This window comes from Aplidium turbinatum, chromosome 18, assembly GCF_918807975.1.
Source record: "Aplidium turbinatum chromosome 18, kaAplTurb1.1, whole genome shotgun sequence".
In the NCBI taxonomy this organism is placed as follows: domain Eukaryota; kingdom Metazoa; phylum Chordata; class Ascidiacea; order Aplousobranchia; family Polyclinidae; genus Aplidium; species Aplidium turbinatum.
In genome coordinates, this window is record NC_137489.1 from 15,319,186 (window position 1) to 15,331,336 (window position 12,151).

The following is a 12,151-nucleotide window of genomic DNA, read 5'->3' on the forward strand; positions in this document are numbered from 1 at the left end:
TAAGAGCAAATACCCTTAGAATACCCAGTTTTGATGTCAAAGTTTTGAGGCAGTAAATTAAGTAGCTTCCACAGGTCATGATTCATAGCTATCAAATCAATGAACTATCCGAATCGTGTTCCGAAAGCTCATGAAAAACCATATTTCCACAGTCAACTCGCAGCGTTGGGCTGACAAAGAAAGTTCTATCTACACTTATGAAATAAATTAGGATCGTGCTGCTAAAAGCAAACAACAATGTCCTATAGGCTACTGCTGTCGTAGCTTGTAATCGGGAGATAAGAGCTCTTGTACGGCAACGACTAAGAGAATGATGTGTAGGGGAAAACCTCCTACAGTGCCCATATTCAAATTTTACCCACAATGCATCATCAACTGCGCGCCCGAATTCATTTTGAAATGTCCACGTGCCCAATGATTTCTCGCATGTAACGTGAAGATTCAATGTGAAGTACTTGGCAAGTGAGAACTGGTCACAGCGGTAAACCATAATCTCTTCTTGGGAAAATTTTAACATAAAGTTCCCTAATCCGTTCGTCTGTATATAATGACCGAAGAAACACACACTTGAACTTCTTTTCAAACAGTGTATTCCTGTAAAATTAGCCCGAGGCTACCGAAAACGAGGGGGTGCAACGCCTACACCACTTAAACTGTCACTACACAACAGATTACTTGGATAAAAGACGGAACCTTTGTCCAGCTAGCAAGCACTAAGCCAACAGTTAAAAGTGCGGCCAACTTTAAAACAATCATTTTACGAATGACCAGAATAGATAGCAATATCTCAAATTCACGTATGCAGTACTGTGACGCAATAATGAAAGACAATTATGAAGTCATTCCAACAGGTGTTTAAAGCTGATGTAATATTTCCTGTTTAAACAGGCCCAAACAGGTCTGACAGGTTTGACACAATTCTTATGAACGCTGGTGCAATTTTGGCACATTTTCTAGCAACTTCCATGACGTAATATTCAGTAGACTTGAACGGTTTTATATGACGTTTGATTTGTACAGAGATTGGCCGTAACATAGCGGCCCCTAGTTATGACAGTCTAACATGGCATAACTAAAAAAGAATTGAAGGACAATCGTGAGCCAATGAATAAAAACACATGATACACAAATTGTTTGAATCACTCACGTTTAAGTTAATACGCAAATACAAAGGGCATGCAAAGAATGAACAGCAATAAGAATAAACACGACGATACATGAAATTGGTACCATAGGTACACGCTAAAATGACGCTATATACAATAGTTGCGATAATAACCGACTGTTCCGGGCTCAGACAAGGGTCGGCCACCGCAGACAAAACCAGGCTCAAACCCTAACACTTAGGTGTTCTTTACGGGGGCGAGGCACGAAATATCCCTCAACACGTAGTCTACTTTTACTTTCCCCGTACTCTCATCATAGTTGCAGACGGCAACTTTGGCTCTACGAACCACAGGCTTCCCTTTCCTAATTTGTGGAACTACCTCATGCACCCTCCCAAGTTGATACTTCCCACGTTTACCAATGTCTTGGAGAGAACCTACCACTACAAGTTGACCAGGCTCCAAATTCTCGGCCATTTTTAGCCATTTTTTCTGGCCCTGAAGACCTGGCAAGTAAAAATCGATCCATTTACTCCAAAACTGCTGAGAAAGTGACAAATTGAACCGATAATCCCTTCTTGATTGGTCACGATCATGTGGTTGCCCAACAGCACAGTATGGGTCTAAGTATGGGGTCAAAAGTGAGGCAGGGGTGATGACAGTAAAATCCCTAGGGTCGTCACTCAAAGGTACCAAAGGGCGTTCGTTCACGATCCGAACGGCACTACTGGTGTACGTAAGCAGTTCAATAAAACTGGGCTTACGTATTGAAGAGTCCAAAATGTGAAAAAATGCAATTTTAAATTGTTTAACCATTGCTTCCCAGGCGCCACCTTGCGCCGGAGCATATGGAGGTATAAATACCCAGTTTATCTCTCTCTGTCTCAGGGCGTTGTGAAATTCAGCTGATTCTATCAACTCGGGTAACTTCTTAGATGCTGCCTGAAAGGTACTTCCATTATCGGAATAGATAGCATTAACCTGCCCACGTAAATCTGTAAACCTTGTAAAGGCAAGTAAAAAATCACTCAGCGACAATGACGTAACCAGCTCAACATGAATAGCGCGAGATGCCATACATGTGAATAAGAGTCCCCAAGCTTTTTTGTGACTCCTACCTTCAACAAAGGTCAATGGTCCAAGATAGTCCAAGCCGCAATCAAAAAAGGGTTTCCTATGGGCAGTTGTGCGAGACAAAGGTAAATCAGACATGAGCTGCCTTATAGGCCGAGCTTTCTCAATCGCACATACACCACAATCATTAAGATACCTCTTCACGGAAGCATTACCATTAGCGATCCAAAACTTCTGTCGCGTAGACAACAAAGTGTGCTGTACTCCACAGTGCGCATTTCGATTATGATGCGACAGTACAACAAGCCTAGTGAAAGGGTGTTTCGAAGGCAAAACAATCGGATGCTTTGCTTCTAGAGAAATCTCGGGAGAATTACTTAAGCGCCCTTCAATGCGGATTACACCAGCATCATCTACACAAGGTCTGTACTTTTTAAGTGAACGCAATTCTTTCAAGCGTTTCTTCTCACGTTGCGAAACGCCAACACTACCCCGCTTTATCACTTCCTCAAGTGCATCCGGCGATCGTTTGGTCATTAAATGTAACACATCGCCATACACGCTTTTCTGAACAAACTTCACAGTTAAGTCTAAGGCTCTATTAAGATAAGAGGCGTCCAGTTTTGGCTTCATAAAGCTACGCTTTTTCGTTTTACAGCACAAAAATTCAACAAAAGCAACCAAATAAGCAATTCTCTTTTTCATAACATACAAAGAAGGTGCGGCCTCGATCAATCTGTGAAGGCCACCCTGTCCAACGTCAAGCGACCCCTCTTCGTCACGAAGATATAGGCTATGGACAGGTACTGGGGTGGGGTTTTCTACAGATGGAATTTCTTCACACTGATAGAGAAGACTGGAACCATTTAACCACAACTCTCGAAACTCTTTCTTTGTAATAAGATTTGGCCTTGTGCCAACATCAGCTGGGTTCATATCGGTAGGGCAAAAACGCCAATCCTGGGCTCCAGACAACAATAAAATATGCTCAACTCGACGCGTAATAAACTTATTCAAACGTAAATCAGGGTTCTTAACCCACTGCAACACAGTCCGAGAATCACACCAAAAATACTTACTGCAGTCGGGCATCTTCAATGCCTCGTAGGCCTGCTTCACGAGTCTTGCTGTATTCAAAGCGGCAACAAGCTCTTTCCTAGCTATCGGCCAAGAAAACTGATTTTTTACAACAATGGTAGATTTACCCAGAACGAAAGACACACTCGGAACTCTGTTAACCAGTCTACGTAAGTAAACAACAGAAGAGAAAGCTTGATTCGAAGCATCACTAAACCCATGCAATTGATATGAAACAATATCATCAGGACTGCACACACCAGAGTTTGCAAAATACCATCTCGGTAACGAAAAATCCTTAAGCAGGTCCAAAGAGCGAAGCCACGACTCCCACTCTTTAACAAAGCTATCAGGGACCTCGGTGTCCCAATCAAACTTGTCTATCGCCAATTGCTGAAGTATAAGGCGTGCTTTTAGAAAAAATGGCGCTCCAAAGCCTAGCGGATCAAAATTTTGTCCAAGCTGACTGAGCATACTTCGGCGCGTGTGTTTAGCTAAGGGCTTTAAGGAACATGCGATACGCATCTCGTCAGACTCGGTTTGCCACACACAACCCAATGTCTTCGCTGATGGCAAAGTCATATTTTCAGTCTGAAAGTCAATGTCACGAATCAAAGGTGAAAGCATCTCATTATCCAAATTTGACAAGACAATCATAGCCTCCTTGTTAGCACTCCACTTAACAAGTTTAAACCCACGGCTATCAAACAAAGCAATTGATTCATGAGTGATTTGCTGAGCTTCCTCTAAGCTATCAGCCGAAAATATAAAATCATCCATGTACATATTATCTGCAATATTGCAGAGAGTTAGTTCACCAGCACCGCTGGGGTTCTGCTCGACCATTTTCTTTATAGCCAAGCAAGCGATATATGGGCTACTCTTTATTCCCCAAGGGTGTACACAAAAACGAAATGGTACAATCTTTCCACTTTCAAGGTCATCATCTTCAAACCACAATATACGAAACAAATCCCTTTGCGACTCAGGTAACTTTATTTGAAAGAAGCATTTAGTCACATCAGCCATGAGACCAAATCTACCAAGCCGAAATCTAGCCAAGACATCTACCAGAGGGTTTAACAAATCAGGACCCGAAAACATTACATCATTAACACAAGTTCCTCGAAATTCAGACTTGCCATCGTAAACAATGCGCTTTTTTAATTGTGACGTCACAAAGTATGGTAAATACCATTCAAATCCCTTGACATTTCCTGCTTCACCAGCACGCTCAATATAGCCATTAGATTTAAGATCTTTCATGGTGTCAGTAAGGAAATCACGAAGTTCAGGTTGTTTTAAAGCCTTCTTTCTTAAAGCAGCAGCTCTATCTGACGCCAACACAAAATTGTTAGGTAGATCAATATCTTCCTTCAACGGAACAGGTATCTCAAATCGACCATCTTTCAACTCAATATTCGGTTCGACAAGTTCTCTAGCCAAATTATCATTGCGAGACAATTCACAGGTTTCATTTTGCAAAGTCAAATCCTGAATGACTTTATTCAGGTCTGCTATTTCCATATCACGAGACTCAATTTTACGCTGAAAGCCAGAGATGACATCCGACTCTGAAGACGTCTGCACTCTGCACACTTTAGCAACGCTTTCAACTAAGGGTGACTTACCACCACAAGCCAACCAACCGAGAGGAGTGAGTAAAGCATGCGGTTCACTACGATTTTCACCAACACGTTCTTCTTTTGCCCACATCAAATAAGCGTTGTCGTTTCCAATCAGTACATCTACAGTACTACAATCATTCAAATGAAACATATTCACGTCATGAAAATGACGGAAACTACTTAAATCCTGCTTATGTGGTAAAGTCTTAACATCGTCAGCCCAAGCTGGGTTAACCACCGAAGTTATATCACAAAACAGTTCATTCGTCTCTAACGACTGAATGTTGAGTTTAACAAGTTCAGCACAAGTAGGTTTCTGACCAGCCAGAGTATCCATTTTAAACGACGCTTTATCATACGGTTTAAGACCAAGTTCGCACACCAAGTCACTCGAAACAAAGGTCAACTGCGAACCAGGATCATGCTGACAATACACCAACTTCGATTTGCCAGTCATTGGATTCAAAACACGAGCAGCAGTAACGCGGTTAAAGGCTGCTTTAACATTTCCAATCTTAACATTACGCACAGGAACTCTGGCACCAGCATCATCTTTACCGACCGAATCCAGAGAATCACGTGACGTCACATAAAAATCATGCAGGAGAAAATAATGTTTCCTATCGTTGTTAGGCCCACACTGACGACAGTTGTTTGCATGATTACAGTCCTTAACCATATGCTGGCGCAAACAGTTCAAGCATTTTCCAGCTTTCACAATGACATCTCTCCGACCTTTAAGTGTCAAGCGCAAAAATTCTTTACAATTAGACAAAAAATGATATTCAACTTGACCACGTGATGAACAACAAAAACATGCCGGTATGTCACTACGTCTGGCCACACCGCCGCGCGGTGCGCCAACAACAGTCGAGTACTGCGAACTCCCTGAAATCACATTATCATGGGGTTTTACCGACGTCTGCCTAACCGGACATGAAGGCAATTTTCCTTTGCCAAACTTTTTAAATTGCTGCGACTCACCAGAATCGCCCATTAGCATAATGCTAAAATCAGTCGACTTGCGCGTTTCCTCTCGTACTACAAATTCAAACAAACTCTGAAAGGTAGGTTCCTCAGTGCTACCATACTGATCACCTAAAAAGTCAAGATAACGCTGCTTAGCGTCAAACGGGAGTCGCTTAGCCAAATCCAAAACAAAACGTCCTTCTAATTTATCACGCTGACCATAAGCTTTCGCGTAAAGCAAACACTGCGACAATTCATCTTTAACCCTTACGAGGTTGGGCTCTCTGGAGTCTTGCTCAGTTTGGGGGGGGGCTGTCGATTCTTCTTATGCTTTAGGAGTGATATCTCTGTTATTTTTTAAGGTACGGCTTCAAACTTTGGGATTCACTTTGTAAAATTATTCACGCTGAGCATATCCGAAAATTAAACCTACGTGAATTTTAGAACTGCTCATAGACGTTGAAATGTTGAGGTGACTTATGACTTTTGGATTATTTTGCGATTAAAGCAATTGTAGCGTGAGTTTACACATTATTTTTTGGTAGAGTAATGAAGAACATGCATTGCCATGTTGTGATTAAATTTTTTTTACATAATCTCAATTTGAATCTATATTTTTCATGCAAAATAATAACTTTTCCCACGCTCAAAATAAAGCTCGCTTCTTGACTAAAAGAACAATGCTTCATCAATTACATGCAGTAATGAGATTTCTGAACGCGTGTCACACCAATTTGGATTATGATCTTGTGACCTCGGTTCCAAGAACAGCAACTCCTACGCTTTATTAACAAATGTAGACCAGCTGAAGAAGCAGGGTGGCGTTTATCAAATACTATTATGTAATCCACGAAACGAATGGAAGATCATGCAACAAAAAAAGCGGTTTAAATGCAATGTATTGTAGTTGCAACAGCGTCTCTCAATGTAAGTTCAATGTGAACTCGGCTACATACAAGGCTAGTACTAGGAGTAAGATTACCCGATAAAGTCGATGATGCTTTACATAAACAGAAGTCAGAAAGAAATTCAAAATAAAACAGTTACGGTTCATTAATTAACAGAACGTCACAACGCTTTTCATCAAAAGGAAAATCTGTAATGCCTCGGGTCATTTTCTTGTGGATTCAATAAGCTCTCTAAGATTCATATGCCACACACTAAAATCCAAACAATATTTAGATTTATTCAAAGTAGTATTTATTATGCGTCAAATCATTGTGAACCTGGAGAAATACTTTACAAAGAATTAGCTGCCTTTTTTTTTTTGCCTAATGGGCGTTTATGCGATAAAAATGTCAGTTTGGCAGCAAAATATTGATAAGTATTTTGATTTGGTTACAGCAATACCGGACTGCAGCAATTGGAACAAGGCTCTTGCAGCAACGTTTTTCAACTTGATTCAATGGTAAAGCAACCTGTGTTCTGTCAGGTTATGTACACACAAATTCAGAAATATTTAAGAATATGCAATGAGGCACATTGAAATTACAAGTGGCTGCACATTTACAGTTCGATAATACGAGAAATTGAATACAACGCTAATACAATCATTTCGACGTGGATTCAACATTGCAAGACGATGTAAACATGCGCGGGTTTGCAATTAGATTACTTCTCTTCTGTCCTTGTTTGTATAAAAGTCATAAAATCAGTCGTTGTATCCGTGCTAAAATTCAGCTATGCTCAAACCGCATTATATTGATATTTTCTAAATAGAAAATGGATTTATAAAATATGAATACAATACTGTTTCAGCATATAAAAATGCTGAATTTTACATCGAGTATTACGATTAGTTTTATGACCCACTTTTTATACAAAAAAGGATAGATGATTTTGATAAGCAATCTAATTGCAAAACCGCACATGTTTACAAGTATTCAACGTCTTGATATGTTGAATCAACGTAAAAATAGCTATCTGTCTAATAAAAGGAAAAAAGGAAAATCTCTCATTGAGCTCCGCGTTTTATTTAGGCTGTGGTTGAAGCCAAAGTTTATAAAACCGCAATCATTCAAATAGTTTATTCTGCGCAAAAGCAAACTTGACATACTCGTATGGAATGTGCAGGGCATAAAGGCTTTTCACAGCATTGACATTGGCCACGGTTTTTTGGTAGTTTATTTTTTGTGGCTTTGGCACCTTCTCAATAAGCAAACGCAGTAGTTGTCCACCGTGGGGACTTCGCTTTGCACGTGAATGAACCAACCCATCCTTTGGTCGATGATATCGGTGCCACCCTTTGTGAAGTCGTAAAGCTTATACAAGCCTGGCTTCTTTTTGCCGTCATCCTTGGTAATCCCCAATAGAGGTTGCATGGTCGTCAACATCAACACATTCCGCATGCCAGAGTTCTTCGTTTTTACTACATAAGAATGTAGGCTGAGATCAGCCTCACTCGTCTGCCAATAAATTTCGTACGAAGATTTCTCCCTACCACTCACTTGCTTCACTTCCAGGGGTATTCCTCTACGTATAGCGTTGAGGGTTCCAGCTGACGTTATACCCCTGTCAAGCAACCACTGCGCGAGTGGTATGGAGGTGTAAAAGCGGTCATACAAAATATTCCGACCTTGAAGGTCACCGTGTTGTTCCAGGCTCATCACCATTCCTTTTACCAGTTCTTCTGTTCCACAAACGTAAAAATTAAATGGCTCTTCCTTCGGTTTACCTGAATAGACCGATGCCGCAAATGTGTATGGGAATCTGCTGGCGTTTACCGACTTGAACAGAAGGCCATATTTCGCAGGCTTGTTTGGATTATATTGCTTGAAGGCAATTTGTGTCCTCATGGGGTATAGCGTTTTGTCCAACGACAAGTAGTCACCTGGAATGACATGTTTGCCGCAGTTTTCGTTAAACATTTCGAAAACGACTCGAAATGCGGCCAACCGGTCATTCTTCCAACGATGCGGCCTAGTATTTTGGTCGTCGAACGAAATGTTCGAAAATAAGAATTTAAAGCGGTTCTTGCTCATTGTTGCACTAAACACGGGATGTCCTTGCAGTTGATTGAACAATACATCCGTGGAATGACCAGCCTGTCCTAAAAGCCCCCGAAAATACTCCAATTCAACAAAGGCCAGCATCTCCTCGTTGTTGGTTGGGCCAAAATAGCAGTACCTGCTGTCATCTAAAATTCTCTCTGGCAATTGAGAAATGAGTGTGGCAATTTTTCTATTTGTTTCTTGAACAATAATGTTCAAAATGTTTAAAGAAAAAAATAGTTCCCATGCTTGCCGAGGGGTCTTGGCTTCTTTGGCTTCTCCTCTAACACCAATCGGGCCAGATATAATGTTAGCCCGGCCCCTTCTCCCATTGTGCACCGGTCTCGCATTAGACCAAGTAATGCTGACGCCGCCCTCTTGTCTGTTCTTTGGCTTTTCTACAAAAGTTGTATAAGACTTCAGTGTGTCAGGAAAACTCAACAGCATCGTAGTTGTTCATGTCGAGATAGGAATCTATGCTGTTCACCAGTCTTTTCGATGTTATAATCCGTCCTGATGGCGCAAACTCCGGTTGAACATCGCCCATGGAAGGTAACTGGTCGTCAATCTCGATCGGAATCGCTGTTGCGGAAGTTGACGGAGAAGAATCCGCTTCTTCATCTGAATCGGAGTGCCATAAATCCTCCAAATCATCCACCTGGCTTTCGTCGTCAGAATCCAGTAAAACATGTTGCAATATTTCTTCAGCACTGAATCCTTGCCTTGCCATGTTTTATTTAAAAGTGAAAAGGACGTAATTTTTTTAATAATGGCGTTGAAATACTAAAGAAAATGTATAATGAAACAAATTGTTAGTCCCATAGAAACTAGTTAGAAAAAAACTGTTACACAGAATTATAAAAATCGAGAATAAATCAAAACTTTGCAATATAATAAATTGTCAGACCGTTGTTAAAAATTGTGAAGTGCACTTTACATATTTACTGATGATGAAACTATATGAATGCTATGGTTATCTATGGTGATTCAGATTAGCTTTTTGAGCAATGCTTCACGTTTATGATAAACTACACGTAGAAGGGAAATCCAACAGGCGTTTGCACAATATCGTCGTTTAGCGACGTAGATTCGACGAAAGCGGCGTAATAATTAGTAGGCCTACCTGGTATCAATATTGGCTGTTTCTGCAATGTTGCGTTATGACCATGAACGCCACGTGGCTTGAAAAACAACATTATAACGCTGAATGAAACCATGTGCATGAAACTGATAATCTATCTAATAAAATTATCTCTGATGTAAATTCAACGATTGGGCAATGGTATGTCTCAACAAAATTACCAAATATTCCATCATTTTGACGGCTAGAATGCATTGTTGAACCTAAACCGAAAAATATAGATGCGCTGTTCATTCATAATTTTTGATATTTGTTTATATGTTTAGTGAAAATAAGCTGTCATTCTTGTTATTATATTGAAAACGAAAAGAGCAGTTTGCAAAACGTCTATTACCATGAATGCGGTTTCATCTATTTTGATTGTCCCTTGCTGTAGGCCTACTCAGGCAAGTTGTAATTATCACTTCACATGAGACAACTTGACAAGTAAATACACAAGTTTTCACAATTTATGACGAGTTATAGCACATGGAAATGTTACGCTACAATTGCTTTGCGAGGTACTGCATCGCGGTTTAGTTTATCAGTGACAGTGAACCTGGTACAAGAAGCCTCGAATATATTGATTCAACTAAGCTGCATCACGTATAAACGTGGTGGAACGATCGTCCTTTTCACAAAAGCGTGATGTTCTGGTTTATCCTACACAAATGAGAAGCGTATTGCATTTCAAATCTTTACATGTCGACTTGGAAATAAATGTTTACAAGTATATGTGAGAAGCTTTGGGAACATCGACGCCTTTTCTGCTTTTGATAGTGTGTCGGACAAAAGGAAAGATTTGAAACCAAAATCATAATATGTTACAGAGCAGCTTCTATAGTAGGCAATAACGTTGTAGCCTATGCTTTGTTTGATTGAAAGGACATAATTGTCTGCGAAAAACTATTCTCGCTCTAGATGCATTGGCACCAAGTCTTATGTTTAATTTTACGCAATTTCAACCGCAAGCGACGGTAACTCATCGTATCAAAGTTGAAGCTTTTCTTGTATCGACGTCGCTTATAAGCCGTGGTGAGAACAAAAGGTCCACGCATACTGTCAATTTCCTTCACGCTGTGAAGCAGTTAGGATTAACGAGACATGGGCCAAATTAATTACTTTCATCCAGCTGGTGGGAAAATTTTGAACAATAGAATATGAAATATTTCAGAGGATGTGCTGAGAAATGCCTTATATCTCTCAATTTATAACCTTTATTCGCTCAAAATTTCAGCTCAATAGAGGTGAATGAAAGTTAGGAAAAGTCAAGAAATCTCATAGTCGCAGCCTCAGTGGTTTTAGAGATACAACTGTTGATGCAAAAAAGTTGAATTGACAGCCCCCCCCCAACCTTCAAACAGTTAAACTCTTTCAAATCACTGGAAGAGATAGAAGTCAATTTGCTACCATAGCGATACTTTCTAATTTCTGGTTCTGCGAAAAGACCTCCACGAACTCCAAAACGTTGGGACAAGCGAGCTAATGACATTTCTATCCTGTCTTCCTCTGACAAGCCAGGAGTGTCGGAAACCAAATTAGCAATCGTTTGTGCAGCTGTTCTAACACAAGCTGCTTGCAACAAAGTCAAACGAGTTCCCTTAAAGGGCGAAGCTGCCATCAAGGCCATAACACGATTTTTAAAGAAGACAAATGGCATATTATTACCATCGTAACCAATCAAGGCCGCCTTATCGAAGAACGTCCTACTATTTTGGTATTCAAAAAAGCAATCCTGCTGTTGAGAACTCGATTTAGCGGGAGAAGACAAGCTATATCCCTTAAGGGGCTGAGTGGGCTCAGTCACATGCACAGCCCGATCACGATCCTCAAACACGTTAAAATCAGGAGACACGATACGCCTCTCACAACCACCCAAATTACGTGTAGCTGGGCGATCAGCAACTAGCGGCGCAGAAAACTTTGAAGGGGGCAAAGCATTACTGCTAATGGCGGCCCCGTGACCTGTACGCTCTGGGGGAGGAGTTCGGTTGTAATTTGCAGACCTTGGCTCTACAGCCTTCGGAAGACCCTTAGCCGTGGCCCCGAGACCTCCTGAAACAGCTGGAAAACATGTGGATTGTACAGGTCCACTTACGGATTGAACAGGCGTGTGGAAAAGGTTAGGTAAATTAAACTGTGATTGATGTTCACTTCTGGAATGCCTAGAAGAGCCCTTCCTAGAGC

The 12,151-nt window shown here is 40.8% G+C and overlaps 1 protein-coding gene across 1 annotated transcript in view; it reads left to right on the plus strand.

The window, feature by feature from the left end:
* The window catches only part of LOC145787829 (C-reactive protein 1.4-like), an 81,563-nt gene that overhangs the window by 21,565 nt on the left and 47,847 nt on the right, over nucleotides 1-12,151 (plus strand). The window lies entirely within an intron of this gene.